This window comes from Strigops habroptila, chromosome 5 (assembly GCF_004027225.2).
Source record: "Strigops habroptila isolate Jane chromosome 5, bStrHab1.2.pri, whole genome shotgun sequence".
Classification (NCBI taxonomy): domain Eukaryota; kingdom Metazoa; phylum Chordata; class Aves; order Psittaciformes; family Psittacidae; genus Strigops; species Strigops habroptila.
The window spans coordinates 17,786,299-17,811,801 of NC_044281.2; the positions used below are offsets into that span (position 1 = coordinate 17,786,299).

Below are 25,503 nucleotides of genomic sequence, written 5' to 3' on the forward strand. Positions count from 1 at the left end.
TCTGGTCGATCATATTTGTTATCCAGATGATGTTCCCTGCCATAGACTCTGAAGCAGGTTACCTTTTGGATTAAAATGAGATTAAGGTCTCTAAATCTAGTCTTCGTCTCCTTTTAGACATATGCAAGCAGCAAGAGCCCTGAAAAGAAACCTTATGTATGTGGGCTTTGCCCTGTTGGTTTTTACCCCTTTATTTATAAATATAAAAGCAAGGATACGTGCAGCACAAGTATTCTAACAACTACCAGTGATGCAATGTATGCTGTATCAGAGAAATAAAGAAGAGGGCTTATGGAAGAGGGAGACTAATTTACTGCATCTCAGCTGCCAGTGATTGCAAAGGGAACTCAGCAGATGGTTTTTTGTTAAAGATTGTTTCTTGTTGCAGCAGCAAAATCCATAGCATTATTCTGCAGGACTTTGCACATCATGATTCTGCCATTTCAGTTAGTCTTAACAGCTACAGGATTTAAAATAAAAAAATAAAAAATTGTTCCACTGCACTATTTGAAATTTGTCATGTTGATTTAGTTTCATTACTGTTATTAAATTTTATTCTAGAATGGTTTACATATCAAGAATACATAATGGGTTTCTGTGTGGCCTGGGATTTATTCCTTGAATGAGGAAAGGACTCTACTGTGACAAAGTCATAAAGCCTTATTGACTTGATCATTTGCCATAAACATAGGATTCAGGGAGTTAGACTGAATATTAAATTGATATGATGGTTGTATTTTCATCAGGAGAATAACTCCTTCCAAAATAAAACCTCACAGTAAGTCTAGATCTATGGAATTGTTTTAGAAATCTGCTATTCCCAGGCATGAATAGGAAAATATTCTCCTAATTAGGCAATAAGAGTGAAGACAACCAACACAAATACACATACTTAATGTACTATCCAGCTCCTGAAGCAAAAGAAAATATGATTAAACATGAACAAATATTAAAAGTCCATAGGCATATGGAAGGATTTAAATATGTGAAGGGTTTTTCTAAACAAAAAAATATCGAACACAAAAAGGGCTATCAAAATTGAAATTGTCTTGAAAGACAAGATGAGCCAACTGAAATCATATATCCAAACAAATTGAAGCTACAGGCGATACTGCAATTTGATTTGAATTCAGCTTTGGGTCTCTTCTAATGGGACTGCTCACAACTCTAAAAAACTTTTGAGTTGGGTCTAAATTTTGTGGTGTAATACAACACTTAAATGTGAGTCACTGCCATTTTGTCACGTTCCTGGAGGGCAATTTGTGCGTATGAGAAAGTTGTCATGTCATATAATGTAAATTACTCAAGATCACATCACCTCAGAGAGATACACTCTTGCTGATTTGTAAATTAAAGACAAGCCACAGAAGTTCCTAATTCCTTCACAACATAACTACTCATGAGTTTCTGCTGAAAGACTGCCATCAAAAGGCAATAAATCTTCAGGAAATAATATCACAATACTAGCTCTAAAGCACTCATGACTTTTTCCCAACTTTCTCTGGAACATTTCTTCCAAAAGAAAGCAGATGGCAAAATACTCAGTGGGTCAACTTTTGTGTTCAAATGCTCCCAGGGGTTTCCATTAATTCTAGTTGTCTCCGCACAGACAACAACAGAAATAGCTGCCCATCCTTCCTTACACCACATTTTTCCTTGTTTCCCCTTATAAGAAGGATTATTTGAAACCAGCATTGCTATTCAGTGCATTTTGGATGCAGAAGCATGAGACAAAACGCAAAATAACGCTTCTAGCTGAAGGGGATCTGCAGATCCAGGATGTGCCTGGATCCAACCCAGATCCATCCTTCTCCTGGTGAAGCCCTTGGACAGACGACCCAACCTTGCTGCTCCTCTGCCAGCCCAGCAACACAACTGGGCAGAACCAGGTCTTCTCTGGAAGTCACAGACCACTGCTGAGCTGAAGTTTCCCAAGAAGCTAAATCGCTATAGAGCACCGGATTTATTTATTTACTGGTTTACTGGGGAAAAACAAATTCCTAAGAGGACATTTTCAGAAGAATTCAGGGCTGACCTCATTCTGTCTCTATTGATGTCAGCAAAACCCGCTGAAACAAACTAAACCCAGTGATGGATGAGTCTGAAAATCACACATGCTGTAAACCATGAAGAAGTTCACGGCAACCTCGTTAGCTGCACTGCTGCTAACGAACAATAACCGGCTGGGGTTAAGGGCTCTGGCTGGCAGCAATCAGAGGAGTGTGCTGAGGCACTGCAGCCACCCAGGGTGATGTCCACAGCCTGGTGGGCGCCAGAGATGTGCACACATACGCGAGGAGCTGCCATCCATCCATCGTGTTTGTGCCGAGGTGCGGGTGTTGCCAGGGGTTACTGTGCACACAGCTAGGGACCAGGGCCGCAGAACATGGGGAAGAGCTTTTCAGCCCAAAAAAGGAAAACACTGGCTACAGAAATGCAACAGTGGAACCAAAACACAAGAGATAATCAAATGTTAATATAACCACATTCCTCTCCAGTGTAATGAATAAACATCAGAAAGCACAAAGAACAAGATTCAAGTGACAGAATGGTTTTTCTAACAATAAATTCAGAAAAATCAGGTTCAACCGTACAAAGACCAGCAGAAGAGCCACCCTAGACCTACAAAAGCAGCTTGGAGACACCTTCATGCGGGAGAGCCATTCTGCTGGGCTGGGGTCAGGCAGAACCCCCTCGCTTTCACCCCAAATGCTCCCAGTGCCCACAGACCCATCCCAGCACAGAGCAAGGGTCAGTCTGAAATACTGCTGCTGGCACTGACCAGCCGCGAGGTTTGAGCAATTCACAACTGGGAGGCATTAAACCTTTATGCCTCCACAATGCACCAACAGCATGTCCTGAGCAGCTGTGCAAGGGAAGAGAGAAGGAGCCCCACACAACACCTATTTTGAGTGAAGGCAGCAGGCAAAACAACCAACACTTAAATGTTGACTGCTTCATCTTCAGACCACACACATTTGCTGTTAGTCACCCAAATGCACACTACTTTCCAGGTGATTTCATTTCTTGCGCTTGCACACAGTGCGGAAACAATACTGAGCTAGTTCCAGCTTAGGAAAAAACAAAATCAACTTTAAATTTTAATAAGTGCACAAAGCTGTTGGCTTGGCAGTCCTGTTTTCCATAAAACCCGCATTCACAACAAGCAATAAAGATGGAAGTTTGCTGCAATATAACCCATGAGTCTGCCTAAAACTTACATCTGAAGAGATCTCCATCAAAGGTAAAATGTAGTATAGGCTTCATGCCAGATCAGTCTCTTTTGTTTCTTTTCAATTCAAGAAATGATGCCAACTATGATAAAGGTTTATAAGGAAGTCATCTATTTTCTAACAATATGACTTAAACTAGCTGTTCATTACATGTAGACTCTCAACAGCCAATACTATTAATTGACATCTCTTTCCTCCTCATCTCTGAGTAAGCCAAAAATACTTTTTTTATTATTATCCTGTTTCTAACTCAACATTGACATTTTCTGCATTCCATATAAAATTAGACATTCCTCTGTTTAAAAGGATAGAATCAAACGAAAGCCAGACACCTGGCCTTCTTAATGTGGTACTTTTTGCCTTTTTTATTCATTTCTTTCACAAGATTCATGTGTAAGGCACAAGGTTGTAGCAGGACATCATTTGACACATGCAGAATAAGTACATGTTGCTTTCAGTCCATTCAGCATAAGCATGATAGAATCATAGCACACTGAAATCAATAGCAGACTTTGCATAGGCAGTATGGAACTTTAGCTGCATCCAGCAGTATGGAAAAAGAACAACATACAGTGGGGTGAAACAATGCTTCTGTCAATTAACCCCATCTACAGTGCACTGCTAGCATATCTAAGGGAACTACAGACAATCATTATAGCATATTCCAGAGGAACTTCTTTTCTGAAAGTGACCCCTACCTGTAATCAAATTAGTCACTGTAAAAATACCCCAAATAAAATAAACTTAGATGTTGATAGAACTGGCCAGCATCTCAAAAATTTGCGCTATCCTGGAATATAACTGAACATGGCAAGTATTAGAAATGTGAAAGAATTATTAGATCAGACCTCAATGCCTTTCTCCTAACAATGAAACATTTCATAGTGCTTTCCTGTGGTTGTTATTTTAAAACAGAATAATGAAGAGATTCTTTTTAATAGTACCTTGCTATAGGTCTGGTTCGTGACATATGGTTGATTTGCCTCCCTGTCACCCCTTTGCTTCCTCATCTTTAATGAGAGGATGTAATAGCTCTCTATTCCCCCAGACAGCTATGCTGATTACTTATCACTTCCCAAAACCTTCAAACTGAAAGAAGTGTCACAGAGTCAATATGAGACATAATTTGGTCTTTCACTGTGTTTCTTACTTCCTTTTTGTGTTGAGAGCCAAGACTCATTTCTGATAGCTATCATGTTCTGCTCCTTCTCTCATCAATTATTTGAAGAAGTTACTGTCATCCAAGGTTACATTTCTAATTATTTTTTTAGTTGTATAATTTAAAGGATGTAAAATCACTCTATTTCATCTTTTTCTGGAGATCACTAACTGTAATTGTACATGGAAATGATAAAATTAAGAAACGCTAGATATACTCTAATACACTTTTGGGGTCTAGCATAAGAAATCCAGGTCAGTTATGCTTATATCAAACAGTGTAAGTTCACCAATGCTTCAGGACAGCAAGACTAGAATCAAGATATGGTGCAAAAGTTTGTTGACAATGAAGATTTCATTTTCCTTGCAGAGATGGTGGAGCTTTATATATTAAAAAATATATGTATATTCTCTTCTGACTATTTGGTCAATCAAGAATTGCAAGTTAAATATAAACACACCTAAAAAACAATCCCCAAACCAAAAGATACCCCTCCCTAAAACCTCTAACCCTCCCAAATCAACTGAAAAAAACATATTGCAGAACTTTGTGTTAGCGAAAGAGTTCAAGGAGATTGACCTTGACTCTTTCAAGAGTTTTTATAAGTATTCTTTGAAGAAAAGAAATGCTAGTGAGAACAGATCCTTTCACACATGAGAAGAATAAATAAAAGACTCCAAAATGGCTCTGACACCAAGTTCCTTTTCAAGTATTTCCTCAGTGGGAAAAACCAAGAAATGCCTGGAGCACTGAGAGGGAGGGATCTTGTGAAAGACACTGCAACAATTGAGAAAGGACGCGTAAGGAAACACATTAGGGAAATGTGAACAAATTGAAAAAGTTGGGCAATCTGCATCCTACAGGACTTTAAAGAATTACCTAAACTCCTTCATGTCCGCTGTGCATAAACCAAATAACTGAAAAATTAGAGCAGAGGAAAAGCTTAACATTACCAACTTTAACAACAGCAAGGGTACTGCAGGCAGCCACTCTCTGGTAAATCCACTTTCTGTTCCTAACAGTCACTTGTGATTGCAGTAAGCCTTAGGTACAGAGCCTTTAGCAAGGACAGGGAACTATCGCAAGCGCAGATGAGCTTTAATAGAGGTATGATGTTGTATCTCACAGGATCTTAGCTGAAGAAGAAATTCACATTGGCTTGGCCATTTCCACGTGTCTTTCAAGTTGCTGAAGTAATGAAATTACAGGAAATAAGCTGCAATGTAACAAGGTGGTGGGAAGTGTCTCCTGGCTACCATGTGGATGACTGCTAGGAACAGCCTTTGTTGAACTTCTTTATTAATGGTCTGGAAAAAAAAGTGCACAGCACTTTGATGAGACTCACAGATACAAGTATGAAAGACAGAAAGATCAGTGTACGGAGAAAATAACAGAGAATTTCCTAGAGAAGATAGAACCATGGAAAGAAAAATAGCTAAATGACATTCACCTTCGAAAAAAAATGCAGGCTGGAAGAGCATCTGAGAAGGAATAACAGGAAGGAGAAATCTGGGATGCAATAATGATGAAAGAGATCGAAGGGAGATAGCTCATGCTAAATGACATGAATTGGCAACATGATATGGTGTGAAAAGGCCAGTACAATACTGGACAGAGTAAAGAGTATCACATCACTGAGAGAAGAAGAAATAGCCACTTTCTGTATAGTGCTGGTACAGCTCCATCTGGAATATTATATGCATTTCTGGATACTGACAAATTACGGAGTTCAGAGAAGAGCACCAAACATGATCCAAAGACTTGGAGGACTGATTTATGAGAAGAGATTAGAAGAGTTAAATATATAAATCGCTTGGCTAGGAAATGATTAATGGGGGACATGATAACAGCCTACAAATATTTGAAGAAGACCACCAGTGAAGGAAAGGCATTTTTCAGAAGGATCCATAGGGAACAGCAAGGAGCTCAGAGAGTGACTGGGAAGCAAAAACATGTTCTGAGTATCAAGAAATGCTTCTTGAACATGAATTATATGTGGAATAATTTCCCAAGTGGAAGGGACACGGAGCTTTTACTTGTGGCTTTTAAACACAGACTTGAAAAATCCGTTAGGAAACGTATGTGCCCACAACTGCAAAAGTCTGGACTCAGTGACCTCTCCAATCCACCCCAGCTTAGGTGAGCTGAGTGCAGTCTAAAACTCCCTTTTCTTCAAGGAGGTGAATTGGATATAGGAGAAATGACTGCACTTGTAAAGATGCTACATTCTTACTTGTGTTTCTCCCTGTGCTGTTTGCTACCTTGGCATTCATCAAACCAAAATAAACAATAGCTGCTATTAGAGAATTACTTTTATTACATGAGGGTTGTGGTGAAAGTCTCAGCACCTGTCTTACCACTGCATGCAGACAACAAATCAGCAGTCTGACATCCACAGAGACTTTCAGTGACTCAGTTGGGTTATGATGAACTACATTCAAGATAAATATTAGATGCAAGTGAATCTTCCTTCTTTTTAAGGTGAAAAAAAATAACTGTATAGCAAAGCCCGACTATTGTGGTTATGTCAGGAAGATCATGGTTGACTAATAACACCAGAGAAGTGATACAAGCTTAGCAAGGCATGGAGCTGGAAGGTAACTGGAATTCTCCTTCATCCAGCCACAGGGTGTTATATCCAGGGAGTCACAACCCCATAACATGTGTCATGCAGCAGCAACTTAAGTTTTGAATCTTGCAGCTCCCGTAGCTAGATACATCTCTCAAAGCTAGATTAATTGTGAGTCTTTCATCTTCAGCCATCTCTGAAAGGCCTTATCTTTATCTCTGCTTTCAGAGGTCCATAAATTTCTCTGTGTTCAAAGGCTCCATCCCATCCCCCAGTCCCTCTCTAGTTCAGATATCCTCAAACTCTAGCACAACTGGCAAGTATCTGTGTTAATCCCCTTGAATTATCTCTCCCTTCATACTTCCTTCTATGTCTTCCACCAATTTCCTTCCAACACTTCACCTGCTCAGTTCATCCTTGCTGAATCCTTCTGCTGGCAGCTTCCCTTCTACCAAAAACTTTCCATCACGGGAATCAACATTGCTACTTTCTTTTTTCCTGCTATGTCTTTCAACCTTGCTGGTCACCTGCCTGTGTGCTGCTCAGCTTGAAATACACCTATTTTCAGGAACTCTCTGCAGCCACCAGGCCAGCTGTGAATGGTTTAACCAGATCATTTCTGAACCACCCTGGTACCAGAAACATAAAAAATTTAACAGCAAAGTAAATTTTAAAACCAGGAAGTTTAATTGTTTTGCAGTTTCTGTGGACATCTTTTCCCCCTCTCCAGAGGCAAGATTATCCATAACTGTGGCCAGTGGTTATGCTTAAAGCATTCACTGAAAAAGCTACTGTGAAACATATTCAACAGTAACACTTGCTAAGGGATTTAAATCACTGAACAAAAATGGATTTAGTTTACAACCAGGCAGCTATGTTTTCAGTGTCATTTTTGTTCATGTTTTTCTACATCAGATATGACTAATTCAGGTGGATCCATCCCTGTACACTAGGTTTCCATAATTACACACTATACCCATTTCAAAATTAGTTCCAGCTAGTTAGCTTCACTGCAAGACAATTCACACTGCCAATTGAGAATTCAACCTAGTTTGATGATGGATACATGTAAACAGAAAAATCCATTATTTATACACTGTAGGAAAATAAATTCTATGGCTGGCCAGGGATATGAAGCCTGTGAAGGGTTTTGATTTTAGACGGTTGGAAATTTTAAACTCAAGCAGCTTTTAATCAACATACCATTGAAAAGAAATTTCAGCAATTGCATTTCTTATTCAGCAGCAGTACACAATGTAACTGAAAATAGAAGCTGCAAAAGCTTGATGGTCTATTACTCAACATGTGCTTATAATATATTAGATGCAAATAGCAGTTATTGTGTACCAAGAAAAGCAAGATAAGACAACCAGTTTCAAGAAGCTGGAAGGGCTGAGAAGAGGACCATTTCTGTCCTACTGTTCTGAAATAATTCCTGTAATTCAAACACTCAAATGTATCACCATTTTATATTATTATAAGTTACAGTAGCGTCTAGACACTCAAGTCTCATAGTACTAAAATAGTTTTTTAAAAGCTAATGCCAGTTACCTAGGACTAAACACTATTAGTGTCAACACGAAGGATGAAGCAGACTGAACAGAGCGAGGCTGCAGCAAATGCCACTCAGTGTCACACCTCGATCTTCTAATGGCAATGAGTACCTTACTCCCAATGACACCAAGGTGTGTGAAGACCATTGTTATCTGGGCTTGAATAATCATGATTACAAGAGTAAAAGGGAATTAAGAAAGTGTTCAGCCTCTCCCATATGCAGATTCACTGACAGAGAATTCTACCTGCAAATAAAAGGAAGACAAGCTGGTTTCATATCTTGCTCTGAGTTTTCTATACTCTTAACAGCTTTCCTTTAACTCTAGCTGAAGACAGATAATTACAAACCACACAGAGAGACTGTGATGACTACAGACCCCACTGAGTGACCAAGATACAGCTACAGTCTTTCACACTGACATTGTCAGAAGAAAGAGTTAGAAAAAATAGTCATGGATTCACCATGTGTAGCGATGGCCTCCATAACCTCCCTCCGTTAACCCCTATCCTGCATCCCATGCTGAAGTTCTGGAAGTTCACTCTTTAGTGCCATGTCACGGGTCCACTTTTGTTCCTCAACTCGGGATGCTGCCTGGAGAGAGCTGGGCACTGCAAAAACCAAACATATGCCAGAGGCCTTCCTATATCATATGGGTCCTAGCCCTAGCTGGGAGGGAAAACTTGTTCCCTTTGGACTGTGTATTCTTCCAAGGGGAATGACAAAAGAGTTTCTTGCAAATGTTTGTGACGACTTGCGATAGAGCCGTTTGGGGTGGGCCACTGGTAAGGCTTAGGGATTGTGAATTGGAACAAAAAGCTCAATGAAACAGTACAAGAATCATTTTGTTTGGTGAGTAATTATAATTTGTGATGAAGGAAAAAAAAACTAAAAACCCAAAACCACCTTGTCCAAAGGCAATCTTACAGGAATAATTGTTCTGACACAGGCAGCAAGGGAGTTGCCAACCCAGGGGGAAAAATGTGCATGACGATGGTCGTCAGGGCATGCACAGGGAGACAAAATCTGAAAGTTCAAGTGAACTCTTCAGCAGAACAGTAGACAGTGTTGCAGCTGATGGCAATAAAAGCATTTACCAGACAGAAAGGCAGTATGTGCTTCTTCAGGTTGGACAGTGATGCACAGACCAAGGCAGTACAGGAATCTAAATTATTCACAGTAACAGTAAAACCAAAGGAAGTGGATAAAAGTCTATTAGTGGGTAAAAGTATGTCAATTCTGTGACTTCCTCAGGAAAACATTGTGACCGAAAAAACAAAGGACATAAACAGTTTAAGAAAAATCTCAGGATACTTTCCATAGCATGGTGACGAATTGCACCTTTTCCAGTTCATTAGTTATTACCTACATTTCCAATAAGGCAGGGCTCAGTGGTACATATTTATCTTTCCCCATTTACCCTGAGTGTCAGTGGAAATGTACAGCTGGTTTTTAGCACAAGGTGGTGGCTGGTGGTGCATATTCCCAGCACCTGTTGCCAGTATAAAGGAGAAATTTATCTGGGATTTTGTTTAAAGGTATTAGACAGATGTTTTCTCCTGTATTGAACAAAATTACTGAGAAGAACATGGGAAGGCTAATTAGGTATGGATGAATCTGTGAGAAGGACTGAAGATGTCCTGCGCTGCCTGAAAATGAAAAGTGACACTGGGGAAAATCTAAGACTCATCACATGTGCCAAAATCAAACTAAATCAAGCAAAATCTCAGAAAGCAACAATTCCTCAAAAGCTAATTAGGTATTGGCTTATGTAGGCTGGAAAAAAAATATACACCCTATGCTACGCTGTTTTTCTTTCTTCTTGAGTTAGCCCAAAGAGAAGATGTTACAGATGAGTGTATGTGTCAAAAGCGCTGAATTAGTTGTGATGCAACTGACATAACTATAACTGACAGCCACATTATTTAAAGTGGTTTGCAGTTAAATATAGACTTAGACATAATCTTGCCAATGGAACAGTTCCCACCCTAATACTTTGGTAGGAAATGGTGCCAGATTAATGAAAAGCTTGTTGAAAAGCACCCAGAGTCAGATTCCTATTTAGAACAAGTGAGTTCCAGAGCATCCATGGCGCTGTCACCTGAGGATATTTTTTCCTACGGAAAACTGAAACCAAGACTAGCTGCATTATTAGGCACAGGAGACTTGTAGAAAATGAGGATGGCGTAGCAAAGCAAACTCCTCAGTTACACTCGGTGTTCTCAAATCCACCTCCTCCCAGAGTAAGGGTGAGAGCCGGTATTGAACTTCACGAGGATTTTGAGCTTGCTAGCAATTGCAGGAATTGTGTTCTTTACAGTAATTGATGTATAAGTAATCCCTTCATTTTCTTCCACATATCCTCTCCATCCTTTCTGCAGACCATCAGCATTTGCTGGTTGTCATCCCTGACCTGATCCATTGTGTCAACTGCTATTACAGCACTGCTCTTTGTTATGCATGAAAAACAATGATTTTTCTTGCATATTATGCAAATAGGGTCAGTCACACGTGTAACACAAACCTGTAGCGTACCCTGCTTCAGGGCCCCTGCAGGTATTCCGTTTATGCAAAATGGTATGTTTGGGATATAAAGGTCATTATGTATATGAAGCTAGTGTTTGATTTAAATACAGCAGGTCTTGTTATTTTTTCATGCATAATTTCAGTGGAGTTTTTTGTTACATAAATAAACAGCTAATTGGAAGGTTCAACAAATACCATGGTTTTGTCTAGATCATAAGGAGGTTTATTCTTAGAAATATCCAACTGTAAACGTATTTTTGTTTGCAGTGGATGAGACCTTCTGCAGTGCTCTGTGACACAGGGACAAATCTGTTGCTCCTCTTTCGTAAGAGTCGGGCATCTGACTCTTGGTAGATGACTGCTGCGAGTCACGCTAACCGCTTAAATGCCAGCTGCTCAAAAGCACGAGCTGCTTTCCCACTTGTCACCCCCACTCTCCCACCGCACCCAGGGGCAATCCCCGATGGCTCTCAGGTAAGTCAGCACTGTCCATCCTCTCCACACTCCCTTTCATCTCGGATCCTCTTCTGCTCCCCGGAGCCCGAAGGGGGATGTTCTGCAAGCCGGTGAGTGGAAGGCTGGGAGCCACAAAGCGCTTGTGGCCTCCTCCGCCCAGCACGGGGCAGGAACGGGAGGGAACCAGCAACCGGTGCCAGCCCCGACCGGCCCCACCGGCAAAATTTCCCACGGCGGAAGCGCGGGGAAATCCGTGCCAAGGGAGTAAGGCACACACGTGGCGCGCGGCCGGTATCCTCTGACGTCATAGACCGTAACAACCGGGAGGGTGGGCCTCCTTCTGACGTCACAGCCATGACAAAGAGTAGGGGCGGGACCAAGGGGAGGGGGGGGAGCGCGGCGGCCGGCCCCGCAGCGCGCCGAGGCGCCGCTGGGTGTCGCTGTTGCCGGGCGGCGGCGCGGGCCGGGGATGGGGTGGAGGGACGACGACACCACCACAAAAGGCGAGGCGGCGCTGTGCGCGAGTGCCCGCCGCCATCTTGTGTCGCTGGGTCCCGTCACGGCCCGTCCCATGTGAGGGGGGACGGGGCGGTACCAAGCGCGGCTCTGGCCCTCGGGAGGGGCCGCCGGCACCGCCGCCCCTTTGTCGGTTGCCGGGAATCCCCGCACGGCAGCAGCGTCACGGAGGGGCAGGCGGGAGGCCCTCGTGGAGGGAGGAGGCGGGCGGCGGTGGCTGGGTCTGTGCGGGCGCGGCGAGCAGCGGGTGCCACAAAGGAACGCAGCCTGCTGCCTGTGCTCAGGGGAGGCTTCGCGAGCAGCTGGGATAATTTGCTGGAAAATTGAATTTGGGGGCAAAGGGAAAATCAAATCAGGGACAGAAAAGTGATAAGAATGCTGAACAAGGGCTTGTCCGAGAAATAGCAGATGAAGACAGATCTGGCTGCTGTAGAAACGTTGGAGCACGCTGAGCTGCCTGACATTCAGAATCGGGAGGACATGAGGAGGTGCTGTGAGGTGTAAATGCCCAGCAGGTGCTTTTGGGGTTTGTCTCTCTCGCAAACCTGGAGCTGGATTTAGAGCGGAGTCGTAGCTGGGGAAATTTACACCCTTTCCTGGTCCCTTCGTGGGAAGGTCCCATTGAAAGCCGTTCTTCATCATGTAACTTACACCTTCCTCTAATTTGGTCCCTGGAGATGAGTTTAGGCTATGCAATTCGTGAACGCATTTGATGGCATTGCCTGGTCGCCCATCCCCAGGGCAGTCCCGAGTGACAGGGTGACATTCCTCTGCCAGTCACCCTCCACTGAAGGGGAGGCAAGGACAGTGCCTGCAGCAACGCAGGGGCAGGTTTGTCACACAACTATGTGTCATGCTTGGCAAGCCCTGGTCGGGAATATCCCCGTAGTATAGTGAAGGGGCCTTTCTGGTTAGGGCTGCTGTTTAGCAGCAGAACACATTTAGATGGATCCCTACGGCACTGCTGCTTGCAACCACTTGTGTGTGCAGGGGTATTCTGAGCACTTAATAAAAAAAAAAAAACAAAGTGAAGAAAAATGGAAATGAGGAGATGAGAAGCTTGTAGTATGAATGATTTGTCATGACAACTGCGTGCAAAGGTGAAAGATGCTCAGTGCGGCAGGCAAGTAAATGGCCCGATTCTGCACCGACATGAGCTGTTGATTTAAAAAGGTAGACTCAATGCAAACCAATACAGAATCAAGCTTTTTGACTGTTACGAGAAAACTACTCGGCCTGAATGAGGATATGTCAAAGAATTAGATGTCTCTTTCTGAATTGCTCAAAATGACAGAACAGCTACAGCATATAGTTCAGCTCAAGCAGCATTTTAGAGGCAAGCTCTTACCTTTGCTCTGTGAGATTTTCTCTCCATGCTGCCACAGTTACGAGGGCAGGAATGGGAGATGTCCTTGGATTTTACACCCTTCCTCCTTCCAAAACTGAGGTGGAGGGGAGCAGAATGCAGCCCTTCATTCATGCCCTGGTAGGTCTTTACACAGCCACAGCTGTCACCAGCCAGATACCACAGGGCTTCTGGTCTATGATGCCTTAGCAAATTGTAGAAGGTATCAGTGGCAGTTTGTTACTACAATATAAACAAGAACATGTTCTTCTGCCTGTCTCCTTTCCTCCTTTGCCCATTAACTTTCTAAGAGCTGACTATGGCTCTTCACCTGAGTTTACAGGGAAAGGTGTCATGTATCTCCCTGATAAAATGACACATTTGAAGAGCACCGCGAATCCTGTTTGGACTGAGGGGACCTTTGGAACTCTTCTCATCACAGCAAACTGCTGTGTGAATTCACCTTTAACATTTTGCAGTTCAAATGACAAACCTACGTTCATCAACACCATCTACAGCATCATTGCACGGATGCAAGAAGCATTGGCAGTCTATGAGAAGACATCTTACAGTAGCAGCAGGGACAGATTGGGAGCCAGTTGTGTTTTGTTTGGTTTTCGTCCTCATACACACACAGAAGCACACACACTCTGGTCTACTCTGACAGCAAATAGCTGACAAGTGTGTAACAACAAGCATTTCTAAACAGGCATAAATCATCCCTCATGGTTTTTACCCATGCACTTGTCATGGTCATTAAAAGAATTAACTTTGCCAGTTCCAGCTAGAATTTACCTAGAATGTCCTCAAGTTGAAAACGTCTTTATAAAACAAACCAAACAACCTGTTAAGATGGAGTTGGTGGCCACCAGCCTGCTGACCTTTCGTAAAGGTGGTTTTTACCTAGACTGAGTGTGTCTGCTGCTGCACCTGAATCAGAAAGGACAGATAGCAACAACAGGTCTTGGAGAAAGCATCAAACGAGTACCAAAAGAATTAATGAATACAATGGTTTTCTTTCATTTTTATGTTTCAGCTAATCCACCACATTTAACAGCTTTACTAATCTTGTTTTTACGAATTCTAAACCCTGCTATAGGAAAAGTGTCAGGGTCCCAAAACCTGCTGTGCACAGTTCGTATCATGGCCTAACATCAATAAAGACATAAAGAACAAAAGAGCATCTTGCAACTACTGCAAAATTGGGCATATTGAAGCCAATCCCCACCCTCAAGAATGTGTAACTCTTTCTCTACTAGCCAGATTAGATTTGAGTTCATGAGGAAGTTGTTCTCTTTCTTACAAGTGTTAATTCCAACGTAATTTGTGAATTTATCCATAGATGAATAAATAAAACATGACAACAGCAGCAGTGTGAGTATTCACCGAAGGCGTGTCTGTCCATCCTGAACCAAGAAAACCCCCGAAACCAAAAAACCTGCGTCAGAGATGCTGTCTTCTGCTAACACAGCCAGTAAGATGTCCTGGTGACAGCAGTCTTTACCAAAGAGAATCTCCATTAGAGCTGCAAACCTCTTTTATATGGGTGACCGTCAGATGATCACACTTACCAATCCTTTCAGGCTGCTGAACTGAGTTTGAACAGCCAAGTGAGATTTCTTTGCCTGTCAACCAGGAGTTGTAGCAATTGTCCCAGGCACAGTTGTTCTAAATAAAATCACAGATGTTGAAGTCTTCCTCTGTTTTGCTGCTGGTAGCAGAACATAGCTTGCTGCAGCTGATTTTCTGGTGCTTTCAAGCTGGTTTTGAGGGCCGTATAAAAATAAGTTGTTTGTTTAACCCCAAGTAAGCAGAGAAGAAGGAAGTCTTTTGCACAAATGGTGAAGATCCTCAATCCAGTCCCTTTAATGTAGCAGAAAGGAGTCATAAAAGTCCCAGTTCTGCAGCAAAAGGATTCCTTTGATGTAGAGAATGTGGAATAAGCTTTGCAGAGATCTGAACTCCAGTACACAGTATGTGTGCTGAGGAGCAGGGGTTCTGGGTGGAGGTGCTGTGGCGTCCAAGCAGTGTCCTGGCCCCTGCAATGACTGGGTTGGGACCTGTGCAATTTAGACAGCCCTCTGCATGGCTACAGTAACTTTGCAGACTTAGCAGAGGCTTCAGAATAACTCAGGCTCTGGAAACCAGGGAAATTTTTTAAGCCACTTCACACCTAACTTTCTAATCCCCTCCCGATAACTTCATGTATATTAAGGACTAAAAGGATCTTGGCATCACCCATATACCTGAAGCAATTGTAGCTCATTCAAACAGAAACCTTTTCAGCATCAAGTAGACTTTACATGAGCTATGTTGCTTGCTTGTTTTTCCACTTCATTCAGTTTGTGTTCAGTGCAGCTACTCTGGGCTATTTATAATTGTTTTCATTTCCTGGTTGTCATCTAGTAGCTCTGTTTCAAGTGAGTGGGAATGCATTCTATGTATTGTTTTGAAGATTTTTTTTTCCAATATTTAGAGTGTGACACATCCTTTTCTAATCCTACAGGTAAAATCCAGCCTCTAGGAATGCAGCTGCTCAACCTCCCTTATCCTCGGAGCGACCTACCCAAATCTTCATTGAACAAAGACCACATGGGCAAAGGGGAGATGATGAACTCATGGAGAAGTTCACAAGTGGCAGGTGGCAAGAGGTCCCAGATGTCATCCCGGTCCACTGTAGTGAAGGGTTCAAATAGGCTGGGCCATTCCCTCCCTCCCGTTACTGGGGGTTCAGATTAATCAGTAACTCTGATTAGTCCTGTTTATGTGGCATGAAAACAGCACTCAGGCCAAGAGACCTCCTTAAAGGACTGTGGCCATATCTAAGACAGCAGAGGAGTACCACGATTGTAATATGAATCATTACTATGTCTAAAATCTGATGAGATGTGTTTGTGGCTCAGTTCTGACCTTACCCCCCTTTTACATTAATTTTTGGAAAGCTTTTCCTTTCATTAGCAAACATGTTCAAATTGTAAATTGCCACTAGCCAGCTAGAACTGGCCCACTTCAGCTTCTACAAAGAGGTAGCTGCTAAAGCGTGTATTTTCCACTCACATTTGAACTTCAAACCTAATGGGCACTTCTTTCTTTTCCGCTCTGTCTTCTGTGTCTCCAGCAAGTAGAATGTTCCACTGAAGTTACTTGGGCCATGGGAATTTCCATGACACCAGATTACCCTTGAGCACAAAAACTTTCCCTGAATAGTTGGCCCTGGGCCATAAAAAGGGTATAGAGAGGGTCCCTGAGATAGGAAGGATTCAGTTTATAACGAATAATGAGAAACAACAATTTAATGCCATAGAGAATGCTATGTAAAAATCCATTTACATTCCTGCTACACAGTAATGGCCTTATTTCCAGAACCTGTAAGACAGCAGAATAAGTAGCACAAAACATCAACCCTTTTCTACAATTTTACAAAATATGCTGGTTTGTGTCAATGATAGAAAGGGCAAGAGAAAAAAATACCTCCATCAAGCTGTGCTTTCTGGTGTATTTAGTGTAAATTCAAGTGCTTCCTGGTATATTTAGAAACAACCAAATGACAGAAAAATACGGTTTGTAGTTAAGGTCCCTTATTAACACTTTGTCTGAGTGCAGAATAAGGAAATATGCACGATTCTGCAATGAATAAATGAATATTTAACAAATCTGAATGAAGATAAATTGAGGAAATACTGCTACAAAGACAAACAAATACATCTTTATTCTTTATAACATAGGCAATAGCTCCACATTGCACATGACAAGGTATGCTTTATGTAATAGGGTGGATATGTATTGCTAATTATGTGGAATATAGTTGAATCAAGAAAATATATTTTTAAATTTCCATAATGGAGGAAGGCAGCATGTCTGAGGTTACTCACATTTTAGATTATTATTACTGAAGACATTTTTTACATCATTAGTTTTTAATATAGATGCTGTTTGCTTCCACTTTACAATTTACTCTGTTTTGGAGACTGAAGATACAACATGTGGTTGCATGGAATGCAGGTTCTGTTAGAACTATGTAGGTATTTTACTGAATTTTACACATATATCTAGTAGAAAACCAGTTTTCTACATTTTTCATTGAACAGCCCATCTATTCCAGTGTTTTTCTGCGTAAGACAAGCAACAACACAAATTCAACATACTAATTTTGTTAATATATCTATTTGGGCAAAGAAATTTTCTTTCTACACTGACATTTATCCAGAGAAGATAAATATTATTGGAAGTTCGCAACAAAGCTGTAACTGAGTGCATTTCTTCCCCTGTCCTTTACACCTCTATACAGATTCATAGATTTTTTTCCCAAAGAGGAGTGTGTCATGCTGCAGAGGTAGTATTGTATAAAACTGCCGTACAAAGGTTGTCCACTAGGTGGTCCTTAAAGACATACTTAGGAACATTGGTTCGGATTTTAAGTTTTCATATTTAAGTACGTACAAATAAATGCAAATATCTATTTCAATATCATATCATAATTAGCAGCTATCACTAAAATGAGTGTAAACATTTTGCTTCCTCCTCCCATATTCAATATGTATTCATCAAAGATAAATAATCTGAAGAATATTTCATATAAGATTCTACTATGTATGTAAGCCGCCAGACTTCTTAAAAAGCAAGTCAATCAAGTGATTTCAGTAGGGTTACTCACAGAAGTCAATCCTATGTATGTGAGGAAAACCTCATTTGCAGCTCATATACTCCATTTATACTCCAGGGATGCCAAACACTTGGAAGTAATGCATTTCATTGGAACTGCAGTGATGTTGTCAAAAGTAAAAATAATAATAATAATAATAAAAAAAAATCCTAGTAAAAAATAGCATTGTCATAGCTGTAAGTAACAATATATGGCACTGACAGGATTTGGATTGCAAGCACAAGGCTCATTTTGCTTCAAGACAGGTTTAAATTAAATCTGGGAATTTACTATATGCCTGAATCTTCCTATAGAAGGTGGAACACCATCAAAACTCAGCTGGTGTGCAGCTGCTGTGAGGTGATTGCAGCAAGTGGCTTCTCTAGACAACTAGATCACACAGAACCACTCATACTTCTGTTTGCTATTCCCAAACTTGAAAGAAGCATCATCATTACAGATGGCACGTGCAAGTGAAGAAAACTCCATTCCATGAATGTCGTGAACAGAAGACATTCTAACAGCATTCCCTATCAAAAAACTTGAGATGTATAACAGCAATAATTTATTGTGGGGTTTTTTCACACTGAGCTTTAAGGATGACAAAATGCAAAGAAAAAAATACAGCACCATACACCTGCTGAACAGATAATGATTATGAGAACCAGGTAAAAATGCTGATGTCTGTTTCTCACGTACGCCAAATGATCTTGGCGTAAAACTTTCCCATTATGCAGCAGACATATTTTACAAGAGTTTAGAAACTAAATGTAAGAACTTAAACTTTTCAAACATTTTTAAAAGTTATATTCTATGATAAAAAGGGAAACTATGAGTCCATGAAATAGATCTGCAGCCACTATGCACTTTTTTTGTATTGCTGTAATTTTTAGTGCTATCATGGTAAATTTGTAAATACATTGTACTAATTTCCATATTCATTTTTGACTAAGTTCTCATTTCACACGTGTAAAGTATGATTCCATTAGTCTTCATTGACTCATAGAAAATGTATCATGGACTGTATGTTTTTATTTGTGAAAGGAAACATAAGAATGAAGTTATAGAATGTAATGAGGTTTAGAAATGAATTTGCTTCATCTTATAGCAGTTCTGCAGATTCTGACAAGATTGGCAATGCTAAACGGTGTATAGCTTGTAATACAAACTATGCCTAGTGAAAAAATGATGTAATCAAAAACTGTAGAAAGACAGGAGACTCAGTATTCCTCTTTTTCCTTATGAGAGGAGGCGTCTTGTTATGAACTAGGGAATTTAGCTAGGTATTAACAAAGTGACCACCAGAACAGAGAAATTGATACATTGTTCACAGAGTAGGAGCAGGGGGAGAAGAGGTATTTCCTTCTTGTTGCTTCTTCTGTTACTGACTGAGTTTAAAAGTTCAATCTAGCTACAGTATTTTCCAAAAATGCTTTACAAACCGAAAGAGGGAAGTAGCTGCTTGCTCCAGTGACCTTTTGGTAGTCCAAACCAGCTGTTTGATAGGACATAGAAATTTAATACAAGTGTTTTGGACACCAAGCATGCTATGTGATCCTGTGGGTAAAGTTTCAGTTGGAAGGATTATTTAAATTGGCACAGTCAAGACTAAAACTGTCATAGAAATTAGAGAAGATAATAATTTTCATAACTTGTAGTTTATGACAAATCACTGTGTAAAGCAAAAACATGTAAAAACTACGCAAAAAACTAGAAAGGTAAATCCAAAAAACTAGTTTCAATTTTTGGCATCCTGGTAAAATATACTCAAAGCAAAAGTGTCATAGTAAAGATAAGAATATACAAGCCACAGGAAAAATAAATAAAAATGCTTTCCCCCTTTTTTCCGGCAACAGTGGGGATATTTCCTATTTGTTCAAATCTTTCTGTAGTACAAATAAATATGGCCTTTAATACAACAGTCTTTTCACATTAAGCTTCTGAACAGGGAATTATCCTCCTACTCCAGCTTCTAATTTCCTCTTCCTGTCCCATATATAAAACAGCTGGGTGTGGTTGTCTGATGAGACCAGCTGCCTTGGTCTCCCAAGCTATTTTACCCCTTCCTGCCTATTGCAAGAGCTCTGCCCAATTTAGGGGAAAAGGAGGGAGGTGAGTAATTTTTGGTTTGAATTTTTTTTTCCCCATGGCTGTTTTAGTCTCGATGTTTTAAGCCTCTCAGAGATCAAATGAGTGCTGTATTTGTTCCATGGGAAGAAAAAGAAGAAAATACAGTGAGGCAGGAGCAGCAACTCAAGAGGTACTCAGAGAGAAGCCCCAGAGCTGAAGCTAGAAGAAGATTCTTTGTGACTTGCTTGGGTTTAGAGTGAGGCAAAGCTACTTCAGTTACATGAAGAAAGGTTTTCAGCCGAGCTGCAAAATGATGAGCGCTATGGGCAGTTTCAGCTGTGAAAATTAGACCCAGTCTGAATGTGAAGACTAGAGAGGTCAAGGCAAAGAGAATCATCTCAAGTTTATGACATGTAGAGGCTAGTACTTGTGTAGGGTAGTCCACTGTGACTGAAATCAAGAGATAGTGGGAAGTGTTTAAAATAGAGGAAGAAGAAAGAGCATACTGAAACTATGCTGAGCTATAGCTGGTGGCCACATATCCATTAGGTTTCACTGATGCCAGTAAAGACTCATTCCATGAACATGGGGAGTCAAACAAGTCTTAAGTTTTGAAAAGAGGCTGAAGTATGTTAAAGGATAAGTTAATTTTGATGTGGTACAGAGCAGAAGTCCCACAGAAAAATGGAGGAAAAAAAGGAGAGACCTTCTAAAGGGTCAGTTCAAGAAATAAGGCAGTTGGGGTATGATGATGTCAATGAAGTTAGGTGTATGAGGAGGTAAATATTTATTTGAACATATGCACTGGAGGGTGTTAAGAATAATGATGCGTAAAGGGAATGAAAATGGAGTAAGTGGCCATGAGACTCATCTAGGAAGCCATCACTTGAAACTCTAATGACATCATCTTTATTGAAATGTGAAGAGGAAAGTTGTGCTAGAGAGGATCTTAGCTGGAAGCGGTATTAAAAAAAAAAAAAAAAAAGGAAAAAACAAACCCAAAAAAACACCTCTATGTAATGGTATTGACAACGCACAATGATCTTAGAGATGAAAGAAGTCAGTTGTTGTGTTTCTGCTGTGTTTTGGAGCCTGAGGGGGAAGTTCGGGAGGTGGCCATGGACTGACTGGAGGAAAACAGCTGAGAAACTTGTTCATCTGCAGTAGAGACTGTATGGAAGAGACTTGGGTAATCTCCAAAGGCAAACGGGTAAAAGGAAGACCGAGTCATGCTCTGTCAAATTTCTTTTCGGATACTGTGAAGTGAAAAGGGAAGTAGAAAAAGGCAAAGATGATCTGAATTGAGGTCCCTAGAAACTGCAGTCCGGAGGCTTATTTGTGGTGGGAGAGGTGTTCTGCTGGGGCGAGTCCAAAAGAGGGAAGAACAGGTTTCTGGTGGGGAAAGTCATTCTGGTCACAGGCTTTTGCCAGAGACATTCTTGAACACAAGAGCAGGGGTGGAGGAAGCAGATATTTGAGGGACTTGGCAAAGTGGACAAAAATGTTGAGGCATTTGTTGAGAAGAGTTAGGAGAGGAGGAAAGAGGGAGCAACATGCAACAATCAACAGCAATGGAGGGGGGTGCTTGAGAGCAGATGTAGGGTTGTCTGCCTTTTGCTGATCCTAGGCAAGCCTCGCCCTTTAGAAATGTGAATTAGTAAATAGTAAGAAGAATGCATCCAAAATATAACAAAGCGACCTAGCAGCATCTGTCTGGAAAAATACTCGGAATTAGAAGGGTAATTTTATAACTGTCAGGGCAACACATTACATTGGCAGTGAAAAGCTATGTTAGGGTGTGTGGGGAAAGAAGGAATCCTGAGAACGCGGTTTCATTCCTGTACTTCCCATCAGACTCCCATTGCCTGAGATTGCAAATGGGGCAGAGAGAAGAAAGCCCTGGTAGTTGCAGGCAGTGCAGAAGGTAGAACAGAATTGTCACTCAAAAAAATAAAAGAATAATTTAAAAGCCCATAACAGAGCACACAGTTTTTCTTGAGGAAAATAGTCAGTTATTCTTGCACCTAGTGAAACATCCAGCTGAGACAGGGTGTCCTAGATATGGGTAAAGTTGAATAAACAGGGTTGCAGCTGATTTGTTTACCTCCACAAAATTAGAGAAATACAGTCTACAATGACATCATACAACTGCTCTTCACATTTTTATTTCCTATGTTTCACAACATGAACATACTATTTCTTAGCAGCATGTTTCCCATCAAACATAGATTCCCATTTTATGAACTCTCCTGCATTTTAGTAAGAGAAACATGATTTGGAAAGAGTTCTCAGCAGAAAAGCTAGCTCTGTCGAACACATCTGTAAACATTCAGCTCTGCTTCACACAAGGGAGTTTCATCTGCGAATGCTGCATCTAGCAGTCAAATACAGCCGTGGGGCAGGATATTCTCAGCACCTATTTATAGAAGAATGTATAAAATGCTATCAACTCTGCTGCATGTGACCAAAGCCACATGACCCAAATCCTGAACTATTCACATGAGCCCATGCAAACAGCAGAAGCAAAACAGCTTAAAACCCAACAAAATTGAACATGAAAGCACCATCAGGAAACATGACAATGAGTCCTGTGTCATTTCACATTTCATGCAACAGAAATGCAACACCTTATCCCTTAGTTGCTAGGCATTAATCAAACATTCTGCCACACTTGAAAGGATAATGCTATCGAAGGAGAGAAGCCTTTTGTATATTCACTTTGTATTCTTTAAGAACTGCAGACCAAAGTAATAAATGGCATCTTAGACCATTTTTCACATGAGGAGCCAGTGTGTCATACAAGATTTCTTATTCCATACCACACTGTCCTTCCATGTTACGCTGCTTGTTTTTCAGTACCAGGATATCCTTTATTACGTGGCTTTCTTTTAGAGATTACTTTTGGGCAAAAGAATGGCTTTGCTGAGCTGTACTGCTGTTAGCATTTTGTATTACAGAGGCAATTCTAACAGCTATGTAAGCATTGTAAATCCTCTTTCCTTTGCTTCTGGCTTTGCCCCATGCTTTCCCTAGAAGTGTCACAATTCCTGACAGCCCACAGTAGAGCTGGGAAGAAGTCCTGGTTTTGCTCCTTGAGAACACTTCCAAGGGCATCCAACCAAGTGGTAAAGTCAGATTTGAACAGAAAAACATCTGTTCTATTAATTTGTTCTGGTGGCTGTGATTTGTAAAGAACATAGATGGGGCAAGAGCAAAATACTTCATTTTTATTCCAGTTCTCAAATGCTTAAACTGTGATGAAGCACGCATTTGCAAATTCCTTTTCCTTCCTCACCACCCTTCTCTCCAGTGTCCATGCTGTCCTTCCCCAGTCCCCACCCTCCTGTTTTAAGACAACCAGGTTTAAGGCTGGAAACTTACCAATGCCGATGTGATGACATCTCTGCAATCAAAGTTTTCAATAAAGCACGATATGGTCCAGGATCTGGGTTTCATGTAGCCACATTGAGATCAATGATGCCATTGCAAAGTGTTATAGAATAGTTGCTGGAGGATGTGGGCTATAGCCTTGCCTGACCTTGAGATTGCAGACACACAGAAGAATTGCTGAAGTTTGTCTCTTGCTTTAGTCTGGTGATCTTAAGCACGGTCTTCTCCAATCAGTTTGTATGCTAGGCAAGTTAGGATGACAGCATGAGTTCAGACTTTAAATACAGCCGAGACTGGGGTGCCTCTGGGTCCTTCCTGCTTATGTGTTTTTTGGGATGGTATGGCTTCTTCAGAGGGGAACTGCCCCAAAAGAGATATATGGCCTGACATTTAGCAGAGTGGCAGGCAAGCCTGCAGAGTCTGCTGAAACATTTGTGGGAGTCTGGAAGCACTTTAGAGGCTGATAGATAAGAAGTTAGAAACATCTGAAGTTTTGAGGAGGAAAACAAGATTTATGGTAACTATGAAGAGCAGGAAATCGAAACTGTTAAGAAATCAGCTTCAGGTCATCATAAAGTTCTGATCCCTAGTTTCACATTAAGGAACAGAGTACTACTAGAAAATCCTGCCTGCGGTAATAAATAAAATTAATAATTAGCTACCATATACTGCTTTTCATCTATAGATTGCAGTGATAAGAAGAACACAGTGAAAGTCTAATTTATTGCAGCTAAATAGTTGACTGTTAAACATTTCTTTTTGTGGGACTGTAAATTCTACCTGTTGACATAAGCTCAATCTTAGCTGCTTTCTGCACTGGATTGCTTTATCGTTTAGAATTAACTCCATGCAGACATTTTGAAGAGTTATTGTTTCTTGCAAGTGTATTATGAAAAGGAGAAATCCCGAAGGAGAGAAAGAGAAATAAATTGGCAAAAGACTTTGGCACTAATTGTAACCATGACCACGTTTATTGTCATACAAATCAATTAGGACCATATTTTGTGAGTCTTAATTGAGGAAAACAGACATTTTTTACTGCAAAACTTGGTCCTAGAATATGTAATCTTTTAATCACATCATTTGTCTACCACTGTAGGAAACACCTTCTTTAATACAATCTAAAACTGTAAGATCACACTGCAATGTGTAACTACTGTACATCTTTTTAATATAAGTAACAATTCTGAAGTGCTTGTTGAGATAAAATGTGAATGAGATTTTTTTGTATTGCTTAAAGTCTTTGGAATTTGCCCTATATTTAACCACATTTTTTGGCCTTGACTCAGAAAAATTATTGATCCTTTGTTCTTGTTGTTCCAACCGAAGACCTTCTAACTGAGCTTGGGGTTCAGAGCAAATCTGAAAATCAAATTCTTTACAGTTGCCCAAATTACTGGTCAGTGTTGCAACATATAAATATACTATATATTGTAACACCTAATGCATGTGTTCAAGTTACTACAAAGAATTACTGCAAGCATGAAGACATGTAAGACTAGGACAATGTATTGTATTTTGGGAGAAATCCAAAGGATATCCTTTGGTGTAGGTTTCTTTGTTTGAACAATTAATAGGGATATATGTCCCTAAACATGGCTGGAAGCTACACTTGGAAGCAAGCCAGAACCCACATGCTTAAACATATCTGATGGCTCAATGTGATCACAGAAAATAGACTGGTGACTGTTAGCTGTTGAATCTTTTCTTTAGAGAATTGTGGAATAAAAGGAGGCAGATGGAAGCATGGGTTCAAATCTTTGATTTATCTAAGTCATTGGTATTTTTGCCAGATTTCTTTTTCAAGACTGATGAGAGTCATATGAAGAAGTGTATGTCCTTTTTAAGTTACATATAACATGGGTACTGACTGGTGACAATGCTTATGTTTATTGTGGCCTTGAACCAAAGACAACCAGATGTTTTTGGAAAGTTTGGATACAAATGTAAACTTTGAAGCCCTGAGTCATCATTAGTGTGATAAAGATGTGCTAATGTACTTTGTACAGAAGCACTTCTTAAAAAATTAGATCAAGGACTTTCCC

General features: G+C 40.7%; 1 long non-coding RNA gene across 1 annotated transcript in view; it reads right to left on the reverse strand.

Annotated features, from left to right (window-relative positions):
• The window catches only part of LOC115608968, a 59,653-nt gene extending 35,766 nt beyond the window's left edge, over window positions 1-23,887 (reverse strand). Inside the window, exon 1 of the long non-coding RNA XR_003991700.1 lies at window positions 23,450-23,887. This is a non-coding gene — a long non-coding RNA (uncharacterized LOC115608968). The remainder of the gene's footprint in view (window positions 1-23,449) is intronic.
• Between the last annotated feature and the right edge of the window lie 1,616 nt (window positions 23,888-25,503).